The following is a 24,796-nucleotide window of genomic DNA, read 5'->3' on the forward strand; positions in this document are numbered from 1 at the left end:
CAGGTTCCCTCTTGAGAAAATTTTAAAACAAAATAGTATCTATCTATAATTGCCATTCTAGAACAGGGGCCAGAAAGCTGTATCCCATGGGCAGATCTAGCTGCCTGCCAACCTTTGTCAATAAAGTTTTATTAGAACATGGCCATGTTTGTTCATTTCCATGTTACCTATGACTTTTTTTACTGCTACCATGGAAGAGCTGAATGGCTATGCCAGGGACTATATGACCCTCAAAATCTGAAACATTTAAAGTTCTGGCCCTTTACAGAAAAGGTTCGACAACTGCTCTAGAGCTTTAAAGTCAATGACATCTATGACAATGATTATAAAAATTCCACCCTATGTAGTTTGGCATGATTATTTACCTAGAATATTATTTTCCACAGGATAAAGATCAAATTAACAATTACCCACAAAAGAGTTTAGCCCAGGGCTTGGTACTCAGTAGGTGTTAATATATGTTGCCTTTTTCTACTCTCCAATCTCCTCCTAGTTCTTCAACTCTTGGTGCAAATATTTCCTCCTCTGTGCTGCATTTTCGCCACGGAGTTGGCAGTTCCCTCCTCTTGATACACAAAATTATTTTAACATTGGCTTATCCATATTCTCATTATCTACTTGCTTGTCTGTCTTCCCATCTAATATGTGGCTTCCTCTGGGGTAAATGCCAATCTTAGTTACTTTTTTCCCCCAGGGCCTGGCACATACCACAATGTTGATAAAGACTGTTTCAGAGAATGAATGAGTAAAGAAATACATCGAGACTAGAAATAATCTTAATTCTAAAAGGTGTCACACAAACAACATTAATAATATATTAGTAATAACCAGAAGAATCAGAAATTATATCGTTACCATATATGATGTATCAAAGTGCATTCTACTGTCATGTATAACTAATTAAAACAAATTTAAAAATTTAAAAAATAATAATATATTAATAAATAATACCAAAATTTTCTAAACTAAGTTTCACAAATAATAAACACAGTTTTTTCATTGATTGAAGGTTTCATTTTGCTATATATCATAGCAGTTGTCTTGAACAAGCTAAGAACAGGTTAACACATGTAGACACTAAGAAGTTCCTAGGTCATAGGAAGTACAGGTTGAGTATCCCTTATCTAAACTTCTTGGGACTATTTCAGGTTTTGGATTGGATTTGGAATATTCACATATACATATTGATATATTGAGGACCAGATTCAAGTCTAAACACAAAACTCATTTATATTTCATATACACTTTGCACACGTGGTTTGAAGGTAATTTTACACAAATTTTTTGTGTGCCTATATTTTCACTGCGATCTATCTTATGAGGTCAGGGGGAATTTCCTCCTGTGCAATCAAGGTGGTACTCAAACAGTTTCAGATTTTGGAGCATTTTGAATCTTAATTTTCATATTGGGGTCCTTCAATCTGCAAAAATGACTTTTGTTTCAACCCAACTTAAATTCTCTAACCAAGGCTCTCTCACTTTTGAATGAAAATGGAAAGTGTGATATTCTGTGTGTACAAGAGCAATTGAACATTTCTAATAACACTGATACACTTAAGCATAAATTAGTTTCTCTAAAAAAGTAATTGCTTTGATTTTTTCATAAATTTGGCTGAAAAGAGATCCATTTGTCCAAACACAAACAAATCAGGCACTGATATAAGCAGTGAGGAACCAACAGTGAAGAAATAAAGTTCCTTTTCTGACTCTAACAGCTTAGAAAAATCTCAGAATTAATTCTGACAAGATTCTTCTTAGAGTTATTTATATTCCAAAGATTTTCCATATTGTATTACATAAATAACTAAGAGGGTTTCATGTTTCCAAAAATGGAGACAGGTTTCCACATTGGATTGTTTACTATAACTTGCTGTAACAAATTATTACACATATGTTGGCTTAAAATAACACATATTTATTATTTTATAGTTCTGGAAATTATGAGTCTGAATTGGGTCTCGCTAAGCTAAAAATGAAGGTGTTGGCAAGGCCACATTCCTTCTGAACCGCTAGGGGAGAATCCATTTTCTTGCCTTTTCCAGCATCCAGGGGGAGAAGGGGGCCTGCATTCCTTGGCTCATGCCCCCTCCTGCATCTTGAAGGCAGCCTGGCAGTGGAGACTGTCATCACATGTAATCCTGACTCTTCTGAGGAGGAGAGTCTGGTGATTATATTGGTCCCGCTTGGAGAACACAGGATACTCTTCCCCATCTCAAACAGCTGGTTCACAACTTTAATTCCTATTTTCCATGCAACCTAACATATTCACTTTTTGCAGATTAGGACACGGATGTCTTTTGTGGGAGAGTGGAGAAACATGGTTCTCTCTATCTTTGTAGCAATCAGGCCAATGAGCCCAGGTCACATGTCTGACCCCAATGTGAAATGTGAAACAGCCTGATCTTTAGAAAGCAGTCCTCCTACCTACTAGGATATACTCCTACCCACAACAGTCCCCTAGCATGTCACAGAGCACACATCTCTGCTCTGTTTCCAATTCTACCAGAGCAAGTTGCCATTTCCAGCTCATCAAGCCATGGTATCTTCTTGTCCTCAATGCCTCTAAGTGAATGATTTTTCTCCCTGCCATACACCCTATAAATGGAAAGCTCAATCCCTTTCCTACATTTTCCTATTCTGGTAAGGGATGTAACCCCGTTCCCCAAGTGATACACAAAAAATGAAAAAATGTGTTAATTATAGTAAAGGTCTACTTATCTATGTTCTGCCACTTGATCTATGTTACCTAAGCATACATACATATATTCATTCATTCTTCTGTTTTTAAGTTCAAAGGATAGGGTGTGTGTGTGTGTGTGTGTGTGTGTGTGTGTATGATACAAACTCCTTGTGCATAAGATACAAACTCCCTGAGACTAAGACTTTTTCCCCCTTTCAGTGCTAAGGATTGTATCCAGGACCTCACGTATGCCAAACACATGCTTTACCACTGAGCTACATCCACATCCCCCAGAAGAAAGACTGGTTAACTTGCTAAACACAGAAACTTGGTGATTGCTGGTCATCTCACCACAATGCAGAAAGCTTAGGAAGCAGTCTTCGATCATGATGATAAATTAAATGTTTCCGGGACTGTCTGCGCACAGAGTTGTGCAAAGATTTCCTCTTGTCAGAACTAACTGGAGAGAACAGTAAGCGTTTGGTCAGCTCTGGCCAAAGGGAGGTCACTCTGGGTCCTGAGATATCACCTTGGGGAGCAGCTGGCTCTTGGAGTACTGAGCTGGATTTTGGTTTGGGGGAATTAGAGCCAGCTCTTCTGTTTTTGACAACAGCCTTTGGCCACACAGAGGGCTACATTTCAGTTGGCATCAGTCAAGGGTGCAACGCCCATTTGGCCATATGGAGCAGATTTTCCAGCTCTCTGTTCCTACTGGCACAAACTTGTGACCCCTGGACTTGGAAGTATCTACTGACAGCTAGCCCTAGTAACACAAGAGTTCCTTCCAGGTCATTGGAACTCATCTGTCAGTGCAGATCACTTACCTTAGGAACATCTCAAAATAAAGGTGAACATAGTATAGAGAAGAAGAATTCGTCCAAAGAGAAAGAACCAAATAGAGCAGTATTGCGTTCCTAATGCAGTTATTTATTCCCTAGAGCCTAGAGAGGTCTGGGGGATATTGAAAGCCCAATTCCTTTGCTACAGCCCTTCTCCAGCAGTGTAGCATGATCTAGGCAGAATGTATGGCCAGCTCCTAACATCAGATTTCTTGTGACTGTTCATATATAAAATTAAAACACCTGTGTTTATAGTCATTCATAAGCAATGGAGGGGACTAACTTGCTCCACTAACTTCAAAAATTCTCCAATATGGTGGGAAAAACATATTGCATATCTTCATGAGAAGAGAAGCAGTAGTTGGTAAAGTCTTTGAGGCTGTGGTTTAAGAAAGAGTTGGAACTTCAGCCTGTACACTCCATTCCTCTCTGGGGCAGATGGGATTTCTTTTCTTTTCTTTTTTTTTTTTTTTCCGCAGTGCTGGGAATTGAACCTGGGGCCTTGTGCTTGACAGGCAAGCACTCTACACACTGAGCTTTATCAGCCCTAGAATTTCTTTATTAAATATTTTGTCATGAAAACAATAACACACACACACACACACACAAAAAAAAAAAAAAAAAAAAAAAAAAAACAAACCACTGAGTACAGACTGGAAGATCTAAAGATGAAGAATTAGAAAGGCAACTACTGCCTAAACGCCTATGCTTTCAGTATGATGCTAGAGACCAGGGATGCATTCTCACCTTAGCAAAAGTCTGTTTGGTTGAGATCAGCATCTAAAACATACAGCATGGCAATGCTTTAACGGTTTTGTCTACCTCCCAAGCCCTGCCATGGGTGCACGTGACCCAAGTGGCTTCTTGGAGGAGGCCCTCTGAATGACATGTTTAGTGATCAGTCAGGTTTAGCCAGTTGAGAAGAGGAAAGTCGCTCCAGGTAGTAGGAACAGTGTGTACAAAGCCATAATGTTGAGATTGAGCCTGGTGTTTTTAGGAAGCTCACAGTAATCACACAAGACTGGAATGTGGTACCCAGGCAGGGATGGGGGATGGGAGCCTGCACCAAAAATTCTGGGGATGTCACGCTGAGGTTCTGGACTTTAGTCAGGGGTCTAGAGCCAAAGATGTACACTGTAAAAAGTGCATCATGTGTTAAGTGTGTTGGGGTTCAGTGCAGATCAAGAATAGCAAAGAAAGAGGGAGGGAAGAAAGGAGAAGGGGAGGAAGGGAGAGAAGAAGAAGTTGTAGCCTGCAGGGCACTACCTGCTGCTCTGGCCTCAGAAACTACTGGCACAGAGACAGAAGAGGCGAGGTGCTTCTTTAAGAAGCACAGGGCACTGCAGTACAGGAAAGAGGTCAGTCTCCCCTAGAAGGGGAGGCCAGGAAAGTTGTCAAAAGGGTGCTACATTTGCAAATGGCATCGCAGGCAATGGGGCTGAGAGTGGTAACACTTGGAAGGAGGACTCTCTCTGTGGGGAGGATGGAATTACAAAGGAGGGCAAGAACATGAGCAAAGAGGACGTGCTGGATGGAAGGTGGGCAGGAGAGGCAGGAAGACAGGCTGGCAGCAGGTATGTGACTCTGGACACGCGTTAGTCAATGTTAGACGATGAAGAGATTCTAAGCATCTCAGTCCAAAGCCTGACATGCAAGGGCAGAACATCTCCGAAAGCTGGAATGAGGTGTGAGAGACAGAGAAGACAAGGCAGCGGAGAGGGAGAGGGGGAGGAGGAGTAGCTCACGTTCCTGGCTTATTAAATTAACGTCCTCCTGACTGCCTCCAAATTACATATCAGCTGACGAGGTAACTGTTAGTGCGCCTTAAAATCTTTGTACCTAAATTTTTTTTCCAGAAAGATTTGCTTAGCATGGAAGCTATAGAAAAGCTTGCCTCCTTCCCTCCTCCTTTGGATCACTAGAGAAAGGAAGCCAGAAACTAAAACCTCCCCTCAGGGCACCTACTCAAAGATGTTATTAGATCATCAGAATGAGACTGTGCTCTTCCATCAGCCAGACTTCTTATCTGCTGCGAAGCACATTGTGCACACAGCAATAAAGCTCTGGGCTGCCTTGTCTCCTCACGTGTTTCAGCAGAGGTAGAGCTTCTTAGACAGCAGGGCTTGGAAACCAAAGCACCACCTTAACCCCATATCAGGGACATCTGCTTCCACGTGACTCACCACACACTTCCTCCCAGACCTGACCAGAGGGGAAGGTTCAGTTGTGACAACCAGCACCCGCCCTTCCGCTCCCCACCCCACCCCCAGGCGCAGTCCCTTGCACTGTTTCCTGGGAGGGGCTGGTGAGCACAGCATGTAAAAAGGGCCTGGCATGGACACCAAAGCTAGTTCTTGCTTCTGCTTTGCTTCCACATCTAATTCATCCTTTTATACTGGTGACTGAGCTTAACTTACAGTCACTGACATAGTGACAACACGACACCCCTCCTGGGATCTTCCTAGAGAGGAGCCCATGTGAGGTGTCATACCCCACAGACTGGTGGCTAGTGAATTGGCCCAGTGAGGAACTCACTCAGGCATGGATGAAGGAACAGTTCCTGCCTCTAGGGAACTTCAGGTTTGGTCAAGGAGCTGCCTTAGTTCATTAAGTAAATGTTTACTGAGCACCTACTATGTGTCAGACAGTATTCTAGGGCTTGGCATAAAGTACAAACAAAACAGAAAGAAACCCTTTACCTCATGGTAGTCAGATTCTAGTATACCGTGAGGATAGAACTTTTCCACACTTTATGAATAAAAGGAACAGAGTCAATGACATAAGGCAAAGACAAAGTGATGCTGCATTTAGAGGGAAGAAGGAAAAACAAAATCAAAAACAAAACCAACTTCTTCCTGGAATTACAACAGTAAGGAAAGAGGAGTCTAAAAACTGTGTTAAAACTTAAATATGCTTTTAAGGTTCAAGTACTTATTATCTTTAAAGGATGGTCACAGGACATTCAAGCATTCTCAGAAACAGTGCTTCATCTCGTGTTTATGACAGTTCTCCTTTCATTCCCACAGAATGGTACATGGGAGATTTGGCCATGGAGGCAGACACTAGGAATGCAAGGGTAGCAGAGCAGGTGGGGTTCAAAGGTCATGTTAAGATCCTCCTAACAGTCAAGTTTATAATCAACTCATAGTAATGGTCTCCCAGGCTAGAAAAACACACACTTGCTTCAAACCCTTATCAGGTTTTCTCCCTTGGTAGTTGTACATGTTACATTTCTCCCTTTCATTTCTCTCTACATAATCTAAAGTTCCTCCATTCTTCTCTCACCCACCATCCACATTCTCTTTCCACATATGAGAATGACATAGAGATCAGGCATGAGAGAGAAGCAGAGGCATGTGGTATAAGGAGTCAGGGGCTGGGGATATAGTTCAGTGGTAGAGCACTTGCCTAGCATGTGTATAAGGCCCTGGGTTCCATACCCAGCACCCCCACCTCCAAAAGAGAGAAGAGAAAAGAAAGGAAGGTAGGAGGGGAAAGAGAGTGAGAGAGAAATAAAAAGAAAGAGTTGACTTCTTAGACAGGTAACACCTTAATCCTCAGGTACACATAGCTGACAAGGCTTAAGAAAACTATGTTCTTTGTCTTTTTAAAAAATCCATCTAATATAACTAAATCATAATCGTACCAGACACTTTTTATAAGAACAAAAATCCAAAACTCTTAGTCTTTTAGTTGCTACTATTGTCGTTGGTCTCCCCACAGTATTGCAAACACATTCTGAAATCCTCAATAGTTACCTTATATTCTCTTAGTTGAAACTCAAAGAGAATTCACCATCCCTTCCTGGGTTTCTCTTTGGGTTTTAGAAAACCACCAGTCTCCAATGTAGTTAGGATCTAGAAGGCAGAAAAGATTTTAAAAATTATCGGATGTAACTTTCAAAGTTGAAATACACACATGTGAGATGGGATGAACTGGTTTAAGTCAACAAATAACAGACTGTCTTCTACTTTATCAGTATCCCTCCTTGCCCTTTGACCTAGCCTAGCAGAATTTGAAATTGACATACCATTTCTTTAATCCTCTAGTTTTATAATTAATATTGTGCTGCTGGGATTGAGCTCAGGGTCTCATGCATACTTAGCACATGCCCCCCCACCGAGCTACATCTCCAGGCTGTATTTGCTCATTTAAATTACAACTAAAATTGCCTTGATGGAATCCACTTGAACTTGGCTTCACTGGACACATTTGCTATTAGCTACTGCAAACAAACAAATTACCCTTATTTCTGCAAAGCACAGTTCCCTTTCTTGCCCAACACCCACTGCAGTACTGTGGCAAGCTATGTGAAACAAGTATTGCAAATAGTTCACCCACATATGCAGAGGAAGCAATGACATCCACACACCAAAGTAGATATGCAGTAAGAAGGGGAAAGTGTCAATTACCCTTACTTTATCTGGGCAAGAGGTAGCAAATCTAATTATAACGGATGAACAAACTATTTTCCCCCAAGGGTGCATTGAAAATTTCCAAGATCTTGAACAAAAATGAAAAAGTGTTGTATTTTTTAATAATGTCGTATTAGCTAATTCAGTTTGTGAATGCTTTACTGCTGTGAGTCCATCTGCTCCTGGAGACTGTCTCCCCTCTAAGGATGACGGATTGCTTTGTTCCCTGGACAAGACTGCTGCTCCTACAGTGCAGCTTCAAAAGCCAAAGGTCACCATCCTTCCCAGATGATCAAATGCTAGGTGTACTGTGGCAGGGGCAGTCAAGCAACTGAGGATGCACTCAGAGCCCCACTTGGGCTTCTGCCTTATCATCTGCCTTCTGGACACCCCAGGATCCCAAATTTGCCCTGCTTGGCAGCAGAACAAGACAATGTTCTTGCAATTTTCCTTTGTTCCTCTCTCTGCTTCACTTAAGCAGGCGCTGGCCTTAGTTTGTTTCTTCCTGTTATAGCAGCAACAAAAGGCATACAGAAATGCATACACAACTATACTATAAGTCTTAGAAGCTCTTTTTAAAACAATGTCTACCTACAAAGAAATCTAGTAACTACCCCCCATAAAACTCAAAGTATAAATATGCTCTGTTGCCCAATAGATGGGCATATATTTACACATATTAAAACCTATCCATTCGGTGGACTATTAGCCATTGAAAAAGATAAATATGAAGCAGAAAAAGATATTAAGACTGCAGTGCATAGCAAACCCTCATGAAATACCACTGGTGAATGGCAGAATTTAAAACTACCAAAGTGCTGATTACAACTTTGCCAAAAGCATGATTGTGAATGGATGTGTGTGTGTGTGTGTGTGTGTGTGTGTGTGTGCGCGCGCGCACGCGCACGCGCTACAAACAAACCTAAAGAAGGATTTGGTCCATTTTTGCTAAGTTCTAGGGTTCAATGGAAACAGAATGATATCACTCTTATTTAACATATCCACCAATTTAGAATGACAGGATGCCAAGACTAGAAAATACAAGTAAATGCAAATTTACTTATTAAAAGAAATTAAGTGATCCACCCATGATCAGACTCACAGGCAGGATCTCCCTGCTCATACACCTCTTTTGAAATAGAGCACTCGATGATGGATTCCTACAAAAAAAATCAGGGGTTCTAATAATGAATATTCACTATCCAAATCCCTAAAGTTAAAAGAGTATGCTCAGAAAAACATGCCTTCAAAACACTCAAATATTTCCTAATAACCATCTTATCACTTGAGCCTCCACTCAAAAATGCATCTTTGTTCAACATCGGCATCTATGCCCAATCGTGCCTATGAATGGGTTGCATTTCCATAAAACGATGTGTGTCTGTTACAAAGCGAAACTGCAAAACTTGCCCCAAAATACAAAATTGCATGAGAGAAATAAAACAACGTCATAGAATTTCCCCAATAAGAGATTAAACAATAGCAAGTGAGGACTGAGCAGTTTGATTAGGAAGCAATAATTTAAGAGAAAAATTAAATGTTGGCAGTAAGGTAGCAATTTCAAGAGTGATTTTTCACATTAAAGAAACAAAAATGCTCCAAAGGAAAATGACCAACAAGATCCTGAATGTTTTCGTAACATCTGACATTTTTGTGATGTGATGGAAATGTCAAATGTGGTAGGAAAAAATAGGACAATGCAGTGATTTGATAGATAATTAAAAGAAACCATATTTAAATTCATATTCATTAGCCAAACCAGTCCTAGGGCCAATAAGTGGAAGATATAAAGAAATAGATTTGATCTTAGCTTAAGGGGAATTTTTGAAACACTGCCCCAAAACTTTACTCCTCTCAAAACAACCAACACTTGATATTTGTACTCTTATTCTAAGAGTTGGTCACAGCCACACTAATCACCTAAATTGTGTTAAATGCAAGTTAAAATAAACTTATTTTCAGTTGATTCTTTTCAAGATACTCTCCCAAGCTCTTTCTTTTTTCACTGTATTGTCCCCATTTAAGTGTATCATCTGAAGTGGCCTTTTTCTGGTTCTAATTATTCTCGGGTAACAAGGACCTGCTGTGTAATCTCCAGAAAGAATTTTTTTAAGTTTAAATCAGTACTATGGAGTATATTTATATCATTTTGAGCCAAGTACACATTTTAGAAGTAGGAACTTCTGATCCACAATATGCAATAAATACCAGGGAACATCATGTTTTGTTTTGTCTGTCATGAAAACCAATGCATTTTATAACTTTGGTTTACACAGAATAAAAATAAAGCTTACAACATCACAAATGTCTATTTGTTCCAATTCTTTTAAAAAGTGTAAAAGCATAATGTATTTACCATTTCAAATTATGTAAGTTTCCAGTTGAGGCAGTCTATTTTATTTGAACTATGAGGAAAATCTTCATACGGTTGTTAATAGTTGCCAATTCGCATATCATGATTAGTTTCATCATCTGTAGTTATCTGGGGTTCTATATAATTCGTGATCTCAACTTTACCTGAGAACAGTCAAGCTGGCTGAATTTTCCTATGTTCAAAATGTTTATTATATGGAAATAGTTAATATTCAGGGTTGTCTAGCATCCATTTAGATAATGAAAGCTATTCTACTATCATAAAAATACAAGGCTTCATTTTAGAAGCATCAATTATTCAGTGGAACAGTTTCTTCTAGAAGAGTAAGAAGAGTAAAAGGATATTTTCCCTCAAATTGAATTGCAATATTCCATTGTAGAAAGATATTTTCTTTTACTTTGCAATCTGCAACAGTGTTAGGAGTCCAAGTAACTGACCATGAACAATTTTAAACATGTAGGATAATAAAACTTTAAAGATTCATTTGACATGAACTCTTCAGCTTCTGTGACCAAAATAATAAACAATTTATGATTCAATTTACTTACTAATCCTGTCTCAGAGGTCAAGAACAAGTTTAATGACTCAGTGTTTCTGTTAAATTGGCCTACCTCTCAAATGAGTATAAATTGATGGCTCAGGATTAGGCCATGTGACTAATAGTTCTTTCCAGGTTTCCAAGGACAGACAGCAAATCCCCCTTCTCCCCAGGGTCAGCAGAGGATGAACAGCAAAGATTACAGAATTTCTGCCATGTTCTACTGTAGGTACAAACTTGAATTATCTCACCATTGATGTCTAGGAACAAGAGGAAAAATAAGCTCAAAATCATCCTTTCAAATGTTTGAGACTCATGCTAAACAAAAAGGTGAGCTGTCCTGCTCTGGTTGCCTTCCTGGAATGAAATTAGCAAGTTTGAAGAGCATCAGTCAATGAGCAAGGAGGAACTCAAGGATCAGGAATTTCCTGACCTAGCTCATTCACGGAGGTCACCAACAACCTCGGATAAAAACCTCAGCTATTTTACATCTATAAAAGGAGGTTCCTAGGCTGTGTAGCTTCATCAAGCCATAGGAAACAAAAATATCACGAGTCTGGCTCCCTGATTTTGGCAAGCTGACTTGCAAGCAGACGTTCAGCAACATTAAGACTGCTTTAAAAGGAAATGCATTTGTAGACTTACTACCAACCATAAGAGATGATGTGATTATGATGACAGAGCAGAGTAACTCTCCCAGGTTCTGCTGGGCAGTTGCCATGAGACCCGATGGTGGCAGAGCATCCCCAGCAAGTAAGCAGGTAGAACTCAGGAATCCCATAGAAGGCATTCAGCCACTGCCACCTTGGACCAAGTTTCATGGGCTTGCTTAACTCCTTTACTTTTGTGGATAATGGGTGTAGGAACAAACCTGGAAGCTTCCTAACAGCCTTAAATGAGACAATCAGTGTCAAGCACACAGCATGGTGCATGACCTGAAATGTTCAGGGGGTGTTGCTATTATAACAAGTAGGACTGAACAACTTTCAACTTTCTCTGAACCTTTAGGGAGGCTACATTCAATGCCTTCTCTTATTAGAACTGATCCTTTCCACCCAAACCTGTGAATCGGAATTAGTTTTTGTTACTGTGAAAATATAGAAAAGGTAATGATTCAGAATGTAGTATTATACATTTCTTTCATAACAAGTATTCCAGAACAGATATGATGCATATGGTTTTGGTTCAATGGTCACTAACACTGACACAGAGTTTATGACGTGCCAGGCACTCCAAGTCTTTTCCATATGAAAACTCCTGTGAGCCTCATAATAATCCTATGAGGCAGTAACTATGCTCATCCCCATTTTACAGACTGGGAAACCAAGTGTCAAGGGCAAGCCAGGTTTCAAACCAGGTAGAGCAGCTCTAGAGACATATTCTGAAGCATAACACTACAGGACCTCTATTCTGTGCGTTTATTTGGAAGGTGGGGGAGAAGAAGGGAAAACACAGTCTAGGAGATTCTCCTCTCTCCTTCTCAGAACACACACACACACACACACACACACACACACACACACACACACATACACGGCAAAGCTGATTTCAATTGTGAAGCCAAATACATTCTCATTGACTGGTTCTTCAAATACAAATTTTAAATTTCTATTCAGAGGCAGTATCTTCCTAGAAATACTTGGAGAAGTAGAAAAGCAGGGAGACCTGAGCACCAAATAAGACAGGAATCATGCAGAAGCATGAAAAGATGAGGCAGGCAGAGCTGTCATTAGAGAGTAGGGTGGTGTGTCAGACCTGGCTGTAATCCAGAACCAAGCTTCTGTGTGGGTCACAACCTCACAAATACAAGACACCTGTGCATTGCAGCCTTCTTCCCTCTCCAGTAGCAGTCTCCCAAAGCATTCATCTCAAATACCTTCCAGTGCACAAAACGCCAAGACACCAGTAGCTGCAACTAAAGGACATGTGGAAATACATGTGCTTGGCCCAGAAAAGTTCATTACCAACATTAAACAAGGTTATATTCATCCTTAAATAATTATTCTCATTTTAGAGGCAAGCCTAACAGATGGGAGTATTTGGTACCAAGTTACAAAGTGACTGAGATAAATAGATGGGTCAGTGAATCGATGGATGGATGGATGGATGGATAGATGGACAGATGGATAGATGGATGGATGGATGGATGGATGGATGGATGGATGGATGGATGGATGGTTTGATGAATGGATGGGCAAGTATATATATATATGTAAATATATATGTATGTATGTATGTATGAGTGGGCAAATAGATACATAGTTTCATAGAAAACTGAAATTTCAGATTCTAGATGCTATGAAAGTTAAGGAGTCCAGTGAGGTTCCTGAAGGACCTCAGCACCCATTCTCCCCATCTCAGAGAGACCTCTCAGAATCACGGTGGGTAAACACTGCATTCAGTAAAAAGATGTAAACACAGATGGGAATAACCAAATTGATACAGGTACTAATAGCATGGTCATATCCTGAATGGTTCCCCAAATACAATTTAATGCTCTCTTAATATAGCCAAGGGGGATGAAGGAAGACTAAGGAGGAACTTGTAGAAAGCTTAAGATGAGACTAACAACAAAACTTGAACCAATTTAAACCAAACATCCTCATGGGCAGAATTATAAGGAAATGGGAAGAATTACAGGTGAATTCCAAAGGTCAGATGGCTCTGATTAGAGAGCACTGAGGTACCTCTGAAGAGTTAGGCTCTTCTCTATCCTGTACAACATCTTACAACTTTTGTGGTATTTCTGAGGGTAGAAATTAGGCTTCTCTGGTGAATCAGTTGTCCAGGGGCTGAGAGAACACTTTTTGCTAAAGATCCAGAGAGGCCTCTTGGGAGCCACAGCATGAAGATTAGAAATGAAAATACAGCACCACATATGTAGCTAGCTAAAGTGGATAGAATGTACTCGCTACTCATTTAAAATATTAAATTGCAGTTCTGGAGGCTAAATATCCTTGATGTCTCCTATAAGAAAACCCTGAGGCATGAATCATCTCACTCTAAAAGGAAAACAAAGAAAGCAAATTTTGAAAGAAAATTAATCATACATTTTGTAACTGAAAAGAAGACCAGGTGGCTACAGGTAGACAATGGGAAGTAGCACTCATACAAACAAATTAACAATTACTTGAACTTGTTTGAAGTTCAAGATAGGTGGAAAAACTGTCACACCCAGTGTAACGGTTTAGATCTGAGATGACCCCCAAAAGCTCATGTGCGAGACAATTCAGAGGTGAAATGATTAGATTATGAGAGCTTTAACCTAATCAGTGGATTAATCCACTGATATGGATTAACCGGGTGATAACTATAGACAGGTAGAGTGTGCCTGAAAGAAGTAGGTCACTGGGACTGACTTCAGGGTTTATGGTTTGTCCCTGGTGAACAGAGTTCTCTCTCTCTCTGCTTCCTGGCTGCCATGACCTGAGCTGCTTTCCTCTGCCATGCCCTTCTGCCATGATGTTCTTCCTCACCTTCAGCCCAAGAGCTATGGAGTTGACTAACCATGAACTTGAACCTCTGAAACCATATGACAAAATAAACTTTTCCTCCCCAAAATTGTTCTGGTCAGTTATTTTGGTCACAGCAACAAAAATGCTGATGAAAACACCCAGTGACAACACGTGGGAAAACTCCATGACTGACGTGGCTGCACCTGTTTCAGGCAAAAAGGAAACAGTTTGGTGGGCCCATCATATAACATGATAAAACCCAGTCCTTTTCTTTGTCTAAAAGCTGAATTAAAGAATGGATTTTAATAACTTAACAAATGTAAAACTGTTGTTGAGTGTGTGCATGTGTGTGTGTGTGTGTGTGTGTGTGTGTGTGTGTTTTCTTTTTAAAACAGAGTCTTAGCCCTAAGTTACCCAGTTGCCCAGGCTGGCTTTGAACTTGCAATCCTTTTGCCTCAGCCTCCCGAGTTGCTGAGATTACAGGCATGCACCACTGTACCTGGCTAGTCACTTAAATTTTTAATGATAGCTCATGATATGTTGAGGTCAAACTAAATGACAAAGAAATTTTTTCCCAGAAACACTTGCTAAGATTTTTAGCAAGTGTTATTCATGGGTGGAAGATGCTGGACATGAAGCCAGATGGGTCAAATCTCGTGGCAAGAGAATGAAAGCCAGCCCAGCCCAGGTCTCACTGCCCGAAGGCCCCAGCAATCCCCCTTGCTGCTCTAAGAAACACATACCCCACAATTTCCTCGGGGTATTTATAGGCTGATGAAAATGGTCAGCTATGGAGAAAACCAAACGAATTGAACAATAGTTTGGATTTTAAACCTTCCCACTTGACCAAGTCGTAAGGAACTGGAAAGTGATTTTAAAAGCTCTTTCTACACTAATGACTATCCAGGGAAAGATGCTGGTAGGTTTCCAAATGCAGGGTAAAATTGCTCTTTTTTTCTGAACAAGTAAAAAGAAAAAGATGACATAATAAAGAGTAAAAACATAGATGAAGGAAACATAGATGAAGGAAATGACTTCACCTAAGAGAAAAGAGGTTTCAAAATGTCTCCTTCAGCAGACAAGATGAAGCATGGTCCACCCATCCATACCTTACTGCTCAGTACAGAACGCTAAAATAAAATGGAAGCTTGAAGGGCTGGGGTTGTGGCTTAGTGGTAGAGCATTCACCTAGCACACCCCAGACCCTGGGTTCAATCCCCAACTTTGATAAAAATAGCCATATGTTGCTTAATGATGGGATATGCCTGGAGAAGCACTCTAGTAGGTGATTTTGTAACGTGACCATCACAGTGTACTTACACAAATGAAGACAGCAGTACTACTAGGGATGCAATCTTATGGGACCACCATTAGATATTCAGTCTGTTATTATTTGGAGCAGGGCTTCATTTCCATGTAAACACTAAATTACCAAGTTACCCAGGGATGTTCTCATTGAGAAGATCCACTTGCAAAATCTTTCCACCCACAGTGGACTGAAAATGTCACAGGAAGAATTCCAGGTATCCTCCTCAGTGAATCTCCTCCTGCAGTTTACAAAGCAGTAATAAGTTTTTACTAGTTCCATTCTTGATGTGAGACAGCATTTAGCTGCCTGTCTTTCCATCCCCAAATCATGAGTTCATTCTTCTTGATATGCATACTTATATTTTTTTTAAAGTTTGAGAAGCATAGTACTTGAGCCCACAACTTCAAGGCTCACAAAACTGTTATCAGAAGGAGAAAGGAGATGAGGTATAGATACTGCTGGGTGGTCCCCTTCCTCTGTGCACTCCAGTCCTGGAGGATGCACTGACAAAATTTGCATGCCATAGGGGACACTGACACCCCACTTTTCATTTGGGAATTCTTCCTTGTACCCCATCATCATTCCCTGCCCTCCCTTTACAGCAAGGTTGGGCCATGCGTGGCACCCCTCCCCTCAATCCACAGCAATGGGCACATGACCCAGGTCAAAGAGATTTCCATTGAGACCTGACTTCGTGGGCTAGGGTTGTGGCTTAGTGGTAGAGTGTTTGCCTAGCACGTGTGAAGCACTGGGTTCGATCGCCAGCACCACAAAAAAACTAAATAAACCAAATAAAGGTAGAAAATTTTTTAAAAAAAGACTTGACTTTGCAACAGTAGAAGAAAAGTTTTGCTTCTCATTTTTGGTCTAAGAGAAACTCCGGGAAAACCTGAATAACCCCTCTAGCTTCAACTGGTTTTAGTACTTGCTTTTAGTTCACTTTAAAAATCCCCAATTTGGAAGGTCACACAGCTGAGCAACATATTATTAGTCTCCCACTAGCTCTGCTGTGGGTAACACACCTGACGCCTGGGTCAGGATGATAGCGGTTGTCTAGGTTACCTTTCAGGGACTTGAAGGCTACTTTTGTTGAAACCACTGACTCTTCACTTTGGCCAGCCCGGGTGTTCCATGGGTGACCTTTTGATGTCAGAAGGTCAAAAACTCCACCCTCAGATCAAGCTATTGCCGATGTTTCTCAAACAAGAAAAGTCATGATTGATTACACATGGGCAGGCCACTGGTTACTTCACCTCCGATCATCTTTTCCTATGCATTAAACCACCTGCTTCTTTATCCCATAAATATCCCCAAATCCTATCCTCAGGGAGGTGGGCTGGAGACCTGCTCTCCAGTCTCCTTACACTTGTCCACCTTAGGAAAATACTCCCTTCGTCAAACTGATGATTTACATGATTGACATAACGTGCAACAGACAGAAAGGGCCTGGGTAAGTGACAAAAACTGTAAGAGCTGCCAGTGACCATCTTTCAGGTTCAAGTCCTATAAATGAGAGAACAAGGCCAAAACCCAAAGGATACCTGAGTCCCATCTTTGGCCAGAGTCATTCTGGGATTTTCCTATTAGATGAGCCAACCTATTCCACATTCTGCTTAAGCAAGTGTGAGCTGGGGAGGGGAGGGATGTGTCACTGTCAAGTTTCCTCAACAACTTAAGACAGGTGCTTTTAAAAAAAGTAAGAAAAAGAAAAAATTCAGGCCTAAAAATATACCGAGTTACCATTTCCTATTAAAAAATAAGATTTCCTTGGTTGTACAGGAAAGAATTCAATGCAAACACATTCATAAAAAGGTTACTATGTTTTCACAAAAAAATTTTCTAATTTGATTTTTGCAATCTTGTAAGTAAATGTCTTAATTACAAGTTAGAACTGAAATTCTAATAAATTTGGAAGATCAATTAAGGACATGGTGGTGTGTTAAAAAATAGCAAAGATATTTCACAGTTAACTGCCCCATGCTAAAACCTGATAAACACTTCTGCAAAGGAACAGGAAGGTACTACTTTTAAAATAAATGTTGCATCAAAATTAGAAAAACTACAGAAATGGAAAAAACAAAACAAAACAAAAAAACCCCTCCATACCCCAGAGTACAACCAGAAGTCTTCTTGCAGAATTTAAATGTCCCATGGGATTCAAAAGTCCAAACCCTAAGTACTGACCTCCTAGCTGGATTCTGCATAAGATACACAACTTGAGAGGTCCCCAGGCAGTCACACCCTGCAGGCTGCAGGCTCCTGTGCTCACTCCCTAGGTACTGAGTGGAGCTGCAGTATGATCAGGATGTCAGCTCAGAACCCATGTTGATGTGGTTTATCCGGAAGCAGGAATTATGAGTAAACCCATTCCATTTCATAACTGAAGCAAGGACCTGCACTTTGGCATCCCTACCAGCTATCACTTGGAAATTTATCCTGGTGACATGGAAAACAAATTCTTAAACAAACCGGTCACAGCCTTTGAACTTGGATGTCCTTGATGCATCTGCAGACAAGCTGCTCACCTGACAGGCTGCCTCCTCATGGAGCTGAAGTCTTATTGATCTCACTACCTGGACCAGATTCTAATGAAACTTGATAAGCTGCCTAACAAATCAATTAAATTATTTCATTAAATGTTGTTTCCTCTCACTTTGTTGTAAAAACAAAACAACTTGGATCTCAAGATCTCAGTCAAGATGTTCCAAAAATATGAAGGGGCCAACGTAGGCCTGGGTGTCATGTGAACCAATCAAGACATTTATTTTTAATATGAGAAAGCTTAGTTTAAAAAAAGAAAATTCTAACTTTAAAACACATTCAAGATTACTCCCCCAGCTTCATGTTTTTTCATCCATAATTATAAATTTCTCTGAGTCCAGTTATTTAACATACCCTGTTGGCACTGAATTTGAGGGTAACGTGTGTCAACTCAGGGTCAGATACCAGAAGCTGAGCACATCTGTGCTTCCCCTTTTCCAGGCTCACTGTGTGCCACAAGGGAACTGGCAGCCCTGAGGCATTATGGCCACCTGTTTGCCAGAAGCCCCTCTCTTAAATATGCATCTTTAACCCAAAAATGAGTTCCTCTTCTCCATTCATGAAAAGTGAAGTGGGGGAAGGGAAAAGGGGAGAACACAGGTTTCTCTTTCAGCCAATTCTCCAAATAACTCCAGCAACCCCTGAGGCAGCCAGCCCTGAGCAGAGAGCCAAGTATGCAGCCAGTGCAATATGGACATGCAGCCAGTGGGCAGCCTCTACTAAGGGGAGGGTCCATACATCAGTGGCCTTAAAGAGGTAGAGGGGAGTGTTGCTGGGGAATCCCGGGTCCATCTGGAGCCAATAGTGCCCTGTACCATAGGGTGTTTCCCATCCTATAGGAATTCCCTGGTGGTTTCTAGAAATGGTCCAGGGTAAAGTCAGCAGTAATGGCAATGACTCTTCTCTGAGGAAACTATCAGGTGGATTCTTGAACTGCCCCTTAATATTGAAGTTTACGGATAATTCCTGCTCCTGTGGACTATCTCTGAAGCCTGCCACATTCAAAATGGAAACCACTCCTCTCCCAAATGACTCTCTGATTTCCCATTAAATTTTCCAAGTTTGTAAAGCTCATATCACCCCCTAAACCCACAATATTGTATATAAATATGTGTGTGTGTTCACCAGTAACTGAGTAGGCAATAAATCATGACAGAAACTGTTATTTTCACAAAGAAAAGATAAATGTTTAAGGTGATGGAAATGCCAATTATTCTGAATAGATTATTTCACATTTATATATGTACAGAACTATCACACTATACCCCATAAGTATGTATAATTATGATGTGTCAAATAAAAAATACATGTTGTTTTACAGTACTTCTGAAATGTTTATACCACACATCTCTCATTAGTAGGGATGATTTTCTCAGACTCTTGTGTGTGTGTGTGTGTGTGTGTGTGTGTTGTATGGTACTAAAGATGGAAACCCAGGGTCTCACATGTGCAAGGCAAGAGCTCTTCCACTGAGCTATAACCCCAGTCCCATTTCTTCTTTTTCAATCTCCCAAAGAATCTAATGTAGACCTGCAGTAGAAAAGATCTCAATTTTTGCTCACCAAATTTCACTTAAAATTTAATTTGTTAATTATTGATTATTTCCTCCAATCACTCCCTCATTTACCCCCAAGAAAATCACTTACTGGTGGAATTGAAAAATTAAATATTGTACCCTTTCATCGAGAAAAGATGGAAAGGGTTTATCCTGAAACGCGAATTCTCTGAATGAGAAAAGCATGATAAAAATTCAACAACTTACTCTGGGGCTGTAATCATTCATTCACAAAACACACCTCTGTCCTGAAAAACCTGCAAGAAACAGGAAAGAGGATGTATGAACTAAAAGGCAGTCAGTTCACCTCCATGTTTTCTGTGAACATAAATATGCAAATGCACAAGTGGCAGGTGTGCCTGTGAGTGACACTTTTTCTGGGCCCAAGCACTCCCTCAAGTTCAGATTTCAATTCAAATGGCATCACCTCTAAATCAACCTACCTGATTGCCCAGTTTAAAGGTTCCCTCCACCCCACTCCCATTCCTGCTCACAGCACTCTTCAGAGCACCTAACACTTTTGTAATCTTGATTCATTGTTCCTTCTCCCTTTCTAGACTGAAAGCCCCATGAGAGTGGGGTCAGGCCCACTTCTTGCACCTTGAACCATGCCTCACCCAGAGCAGGCTGTGTGTGTGAACACCCTGAGCATACTAATGTTGGGATGGCCAAACCTACAGTCATGGTCAAAAGTGAAGGAAGTCAGAAAAGCTTTCTTATACCACAGGGGGAGTTTGTGGGAACAGTCACCCCCAGGGACAGGGGCATTGCACCTTAAACTATGCCTCACCCAGAGCAGGCTGTGTGTGTGAACACCCTGATCATACTAATGTTGGGATGGCCAAACCTACAGTCATGGTCAAAAGTGGAGGAAGTCAGAAAAGCTTTCTTACACCACAGGGGGAGTTTGTGGGAACAGTCACCCCCAGGGACAGGGGCAGACCCAAGTGGTTCACCTTTCTCTCCTGCTTTTACTTACAGGAAATGGACATAACTGGCCACCCCATGGGGTTGCTGTCAAAGCCCCTAACATGGTGTGCAGAATACACTACCAGGGCAATTTCTACCACTTTTTCCTCTTTTCCTGAACCAGAATATTTGGGAATATACATGCAAAGTAGAAAGCCATTCTGAGCTCAATCCAATGGATTGAGCCCCTGATTCTAATGGAATCAAGTCCCTGAAGGGTGCAGGCCTGGGTGGAAAGATAGGCATGTGGAAAGGAGTGAGGGGGAGGACTTAAGTGAAAACTGAAGGTCACTTCAGGATTCTACATTACACCCTGGACATTCAGGTACCTGTTCAATTTCACTGCCCAGTCCCCACCTTTATTTCCTCCATCAGCAAGGATAACCTAGAGTAACTCGAGGTCTAACCCTGAAACCAAAAGACACATACAGATACTTTCCAGGAGTGCTGGAAATTGGAGGGGGGATACTTTAACTCATAATAGATTTAAAGAACTAATTTCAAAATATTACCCCTAACTTAAGCACTAGATTGAGATGCTTACAGTGGATCAGTTTAAACAATGTAAATCCAGTGCCAATTTTTAAAGTTTCTTTGAAATGCAGTAATGAGAGAGAAATTTTCAATGATTTTTTAAACACATACATTATAAAATATTAGGAGTTCTCTATTCTTGGATATTGGTAATGAAGGGAAAATTTAGGGGGGTCATTTCGCCTTCAATTTGTAACTTTCCCAAGAAAATCTTTAGTACAGCCAAAATTAATGTAGGCTGTATAAACAGTCATGGTCAAAGGATGTGTAACTGGCTGAATAATGAAATCCCAGAAGATATCCACATTTCAATTCCTGGAACCTGGAACCTCTATGGTAAAGATTTTGCAGATGTGATAAAGTTAAGAGACTTGAGATGGGAAGATTTTCCTGGATTGTTGAGATGGGCCCAAAGTAATTACCAGTATCTTTACAGAGGGAGGCTGAGGGAGACTATGGACTGTTCTTTCCACTTTTCTTTAGGTTTAAGCATTTTCAAAAATTTAAAAGTTGGAAGAAAAATTTCAAGAAAAAAAAATTAAATGTCTTTCAATTCATGCCATTAATTGTACCCTAAACTCAATTTTTCCTAGCTCCTATTTCTACTTATTTGAAGATATCTGCAAGAGAGTGTTAATAACAGTAGCAGCAAAAGCAGTAGAATTTTTAAAACTAAAGAAACAGTATTTTACAAATTAGAAGTACTTTTTAAGTAATAATTAAAAGAATACAATCAATTGAAAATAACGTAACACATTTACAAATAATAGCAGCTGAAGTTATCTTCAAAACAGAGAACACATGCCAGACACTGCACTAAGTACTCTTTGTGTGTTATTTAATTACCTCTCATAATACTTATGAGACTATCACCATTATCGTCTCCACTATGCAGGTAAGAAATGGAAAGCTTAGAACAGTCCACACAGCTGGTAAATACCAGAGCTGTGATTTAAACTCAGGTAGTCTAGCCCACTAAAATGATAACTGAAACAATTTTTCTTTAAAAATGTAAAAACATTATGTGAGTGAAGGGAAAGAAGAAAAGGAGGCATGATTTGTCCCTCAAAAGGCAAGGGGAGGAAAAAGACAGGTGAATTAAAAAGTTCAAGGGAAAATAAGCACCTTGAACAAAAGAAAAGCAAGACATGGTCAAAATGTGCCATGATTTTGAGTAACTTGTGAACCCATTTGAAAGAGACATTAGAAGCTCTCTCCTCTGAGTAATACCATAATGTGCTATTAGAATCACAGAGCAGCAGTGTGTCCACACCACACTGCTTGGCTCTCCGTCAGGCTGCGTATATAATAACATTGCTTGAAACCTTTAAATTCAAAGGTTACACTCCCTGCTCCACTGGCTTGCAACCTTGAGACTCAGCCAATGACCAAGCGAAGAAAACATTTCCAAGTAGAAAGAACAGACCAAGTCATCAACCCCAACAAAGTAAAAGCAAAGACAGAGCTGAGAAAAGTTGAAAGACAGAAAACCCTCATCTTATAAAATACGGCACTTGAGATAAAAGGAAGAAAAGCAGATAGAATAAGACATAGAGATGTACAAAACTTAAAATTACAATGGTAATCAATAGAAGAATTCAATACTGATAAAACAAAGAAGTTGTGCCTGCCTGTGTTTGAGTGTGTGCACATTTGAGCTTCATCTATCATAGCCAAAGCACCAGTAGATGAAACCCAAAGTAGAGGCATCAGAAACAACTGAGTAAGTATATTATTTGAGTTACAGAAGTAATACTACAAAAAAAGAGCTATTAAAAATGTGTTGACTCTGGAAAGACACTATTGCTTTTCACTAACAGTTCTTCTTTACTCTGATTTTTTTCAACTGTGTTTATGAATCGCATTAAAAAATAATCATCTAGTTTAGGGGTTACTGACAGTAAATAACCAGATGGTAAATATTTTAGGCATTGTGGGCCATACAGGTCTCTGCTGCAGTTACACAAATCTGCCACTGTAGCTCAAACAGACAGTTCATAGATGAATGGGTAAGACTGTGTTTCAACAAAACTTTACTTACACAAACAAGTGACAAACTAGATTTGGCTGGCAATCTCTCATCTGCTGACTCTTGATATAGTTCAATATTTCTCAAATGATGTACTATAGGATACTCCAATATATTCAAAAGTTTTTCTCCAAATGAAGGATAGCTTTCATATTCGAAGAGTTCAGGAGAAGCAAGATTTAACAGTGCGAAGCAGATTTCTTTACTTCCAGGCTTCTTGTAGTCTCTACTGTGTTTATGAGCTTCTGATACCCAATGTGGAAGTAGAGTGTAATACACAACCTTTAGCCAATTTATTTGAATGCACTGAAGAAGCACCAAACTACCAATATCCCAGGACCATTGATGTTCAGTGAACAGATTGGTAAACAGTGTTAGAATCTAATCCTACCTTGATGAATAAATAAGGTTTGGAAAAAGGGAAGCTGCTCACCCTAGGCTATTCAACCAGATGGTGTCAGAGGTGGGCACAGACCCAAGATAGCTGATCGTCCTTGCTGCATGGCAGAGGGTCACTCATTTATCCCATGTAGCCAACCAGTGCAAAGTTATCCTGAGTCATCTCTATCCTGAATGACTCTAAAGGAAGTTACTGTAACTACATTGACAAAACAATACTTAAACCTGAAAAAGACTCTGAGGTTTAGGTTTTATTATTTTCCTTAGAAACATCATGAAACTAGGTGAATTTATTGGACACATTCACTGTGGATCTGTTTTCTAATTCCTAATGCAAGAGTGGGGGAGTAGAAAAAATGGAAATTAAAGAGAACAAAATATCTTTTTCTCAGTGTTTTCAGGATTCTAAAGCATGCTGTTCAGTGGTAACTAAGTAAACTTTATGACATTAAAGTAATCATTAAACCCTATCTAAACATATATCAACATACAAAGCACAGAACATGTGTTTGGGAGATTAGAAAACATTGAGAAGGATCAGGGACAAAAGAAAAGGCTTTAAAACCTAAGAGTTAAGTAAACATTCAAAATTTCCTATGAGGCCAGTAAAACAAACTCAGAAATCTTCAGGATATAAACTGAATTTTCAAAAAAGAGAAGGAAATCCAAGGTTTAATCAAGGTCCAGGCTAGATGGGATTAGAGAAAATCAAGCATACACATTCTAAAAAGAATGTCCTGGTTCATGAAGGTGGCTTCTTCATTCTGAAAGTTTTACTGCATCATTATTTTCTTTATAACAGACAAATCAATTGTTCCATTTTCTCCACTTTTCTCAGGTGTACTTCCATAGTCTGTAATGATGATGATGGTGGTGACAATGATTTGGTATCAGGGATTGAATCTAGGAGCACTTAACCACTGAGTGACATCCCCAGTCCCCCACTTTTTTTTTTTTTTTTTGTACCAGCCCTTATTTTTTTTTTTAACTTTTTGCTTTTAATACAGTGTCTCACTAAGTTGCTTAGGACCTCACTAAGTTGCTGAGACTGGCTTTGAACTTGCAATCTTCTTCCTTCAGGCTCCCAAGCCACTGGGATTACAGGCAAGCACTCTGATTATTAATAGAGATGATGTTATGAAAATATCACAGCCAACTT

At 40.0% G+C, this 24,796-nt stretch overlaps 1 protein-coding gene across 3 annotated transcripts in view; it reads right to left on the reverse strand.

The window, feature by feature from the left end:
- Svil (supervillin) overlaps window positions 1-24,796 on the reverse strand; it is a 223,911-nt gene that overhangs the window by 179,021 nt on the left and 20,094 nt on the right. For 2 of the 3 annotated variants that reach the window (XM_047520177.1, XM_047520179.1), the window contains exon 2: window positions 7,278-7,376. The gene's annotated coding sequence lies outside the window, so the exon portion shown is untranslated. Of the gene's footprint in view, window positions 1-7,277; window positions 7,377-19,913; window positions 19,964-24,796 lie in introns of all 3 variants that reach the window. The other variant, XM_047520176.1, reaches the window with a different exon arrangement.

Source organism: Sciurus carolinensis, chromosome 12, assembly GCF_902686445.1.
Source record: "Sciurus carolinensis chromosome 12, mSciCar1.2, whole genome shotgun sequence".
NCBI lineage: Eukaryota > Metazoa > Chordata > Mammalia > Rodentia > Sciuridae > Sciurus > Sciurus carolinensis.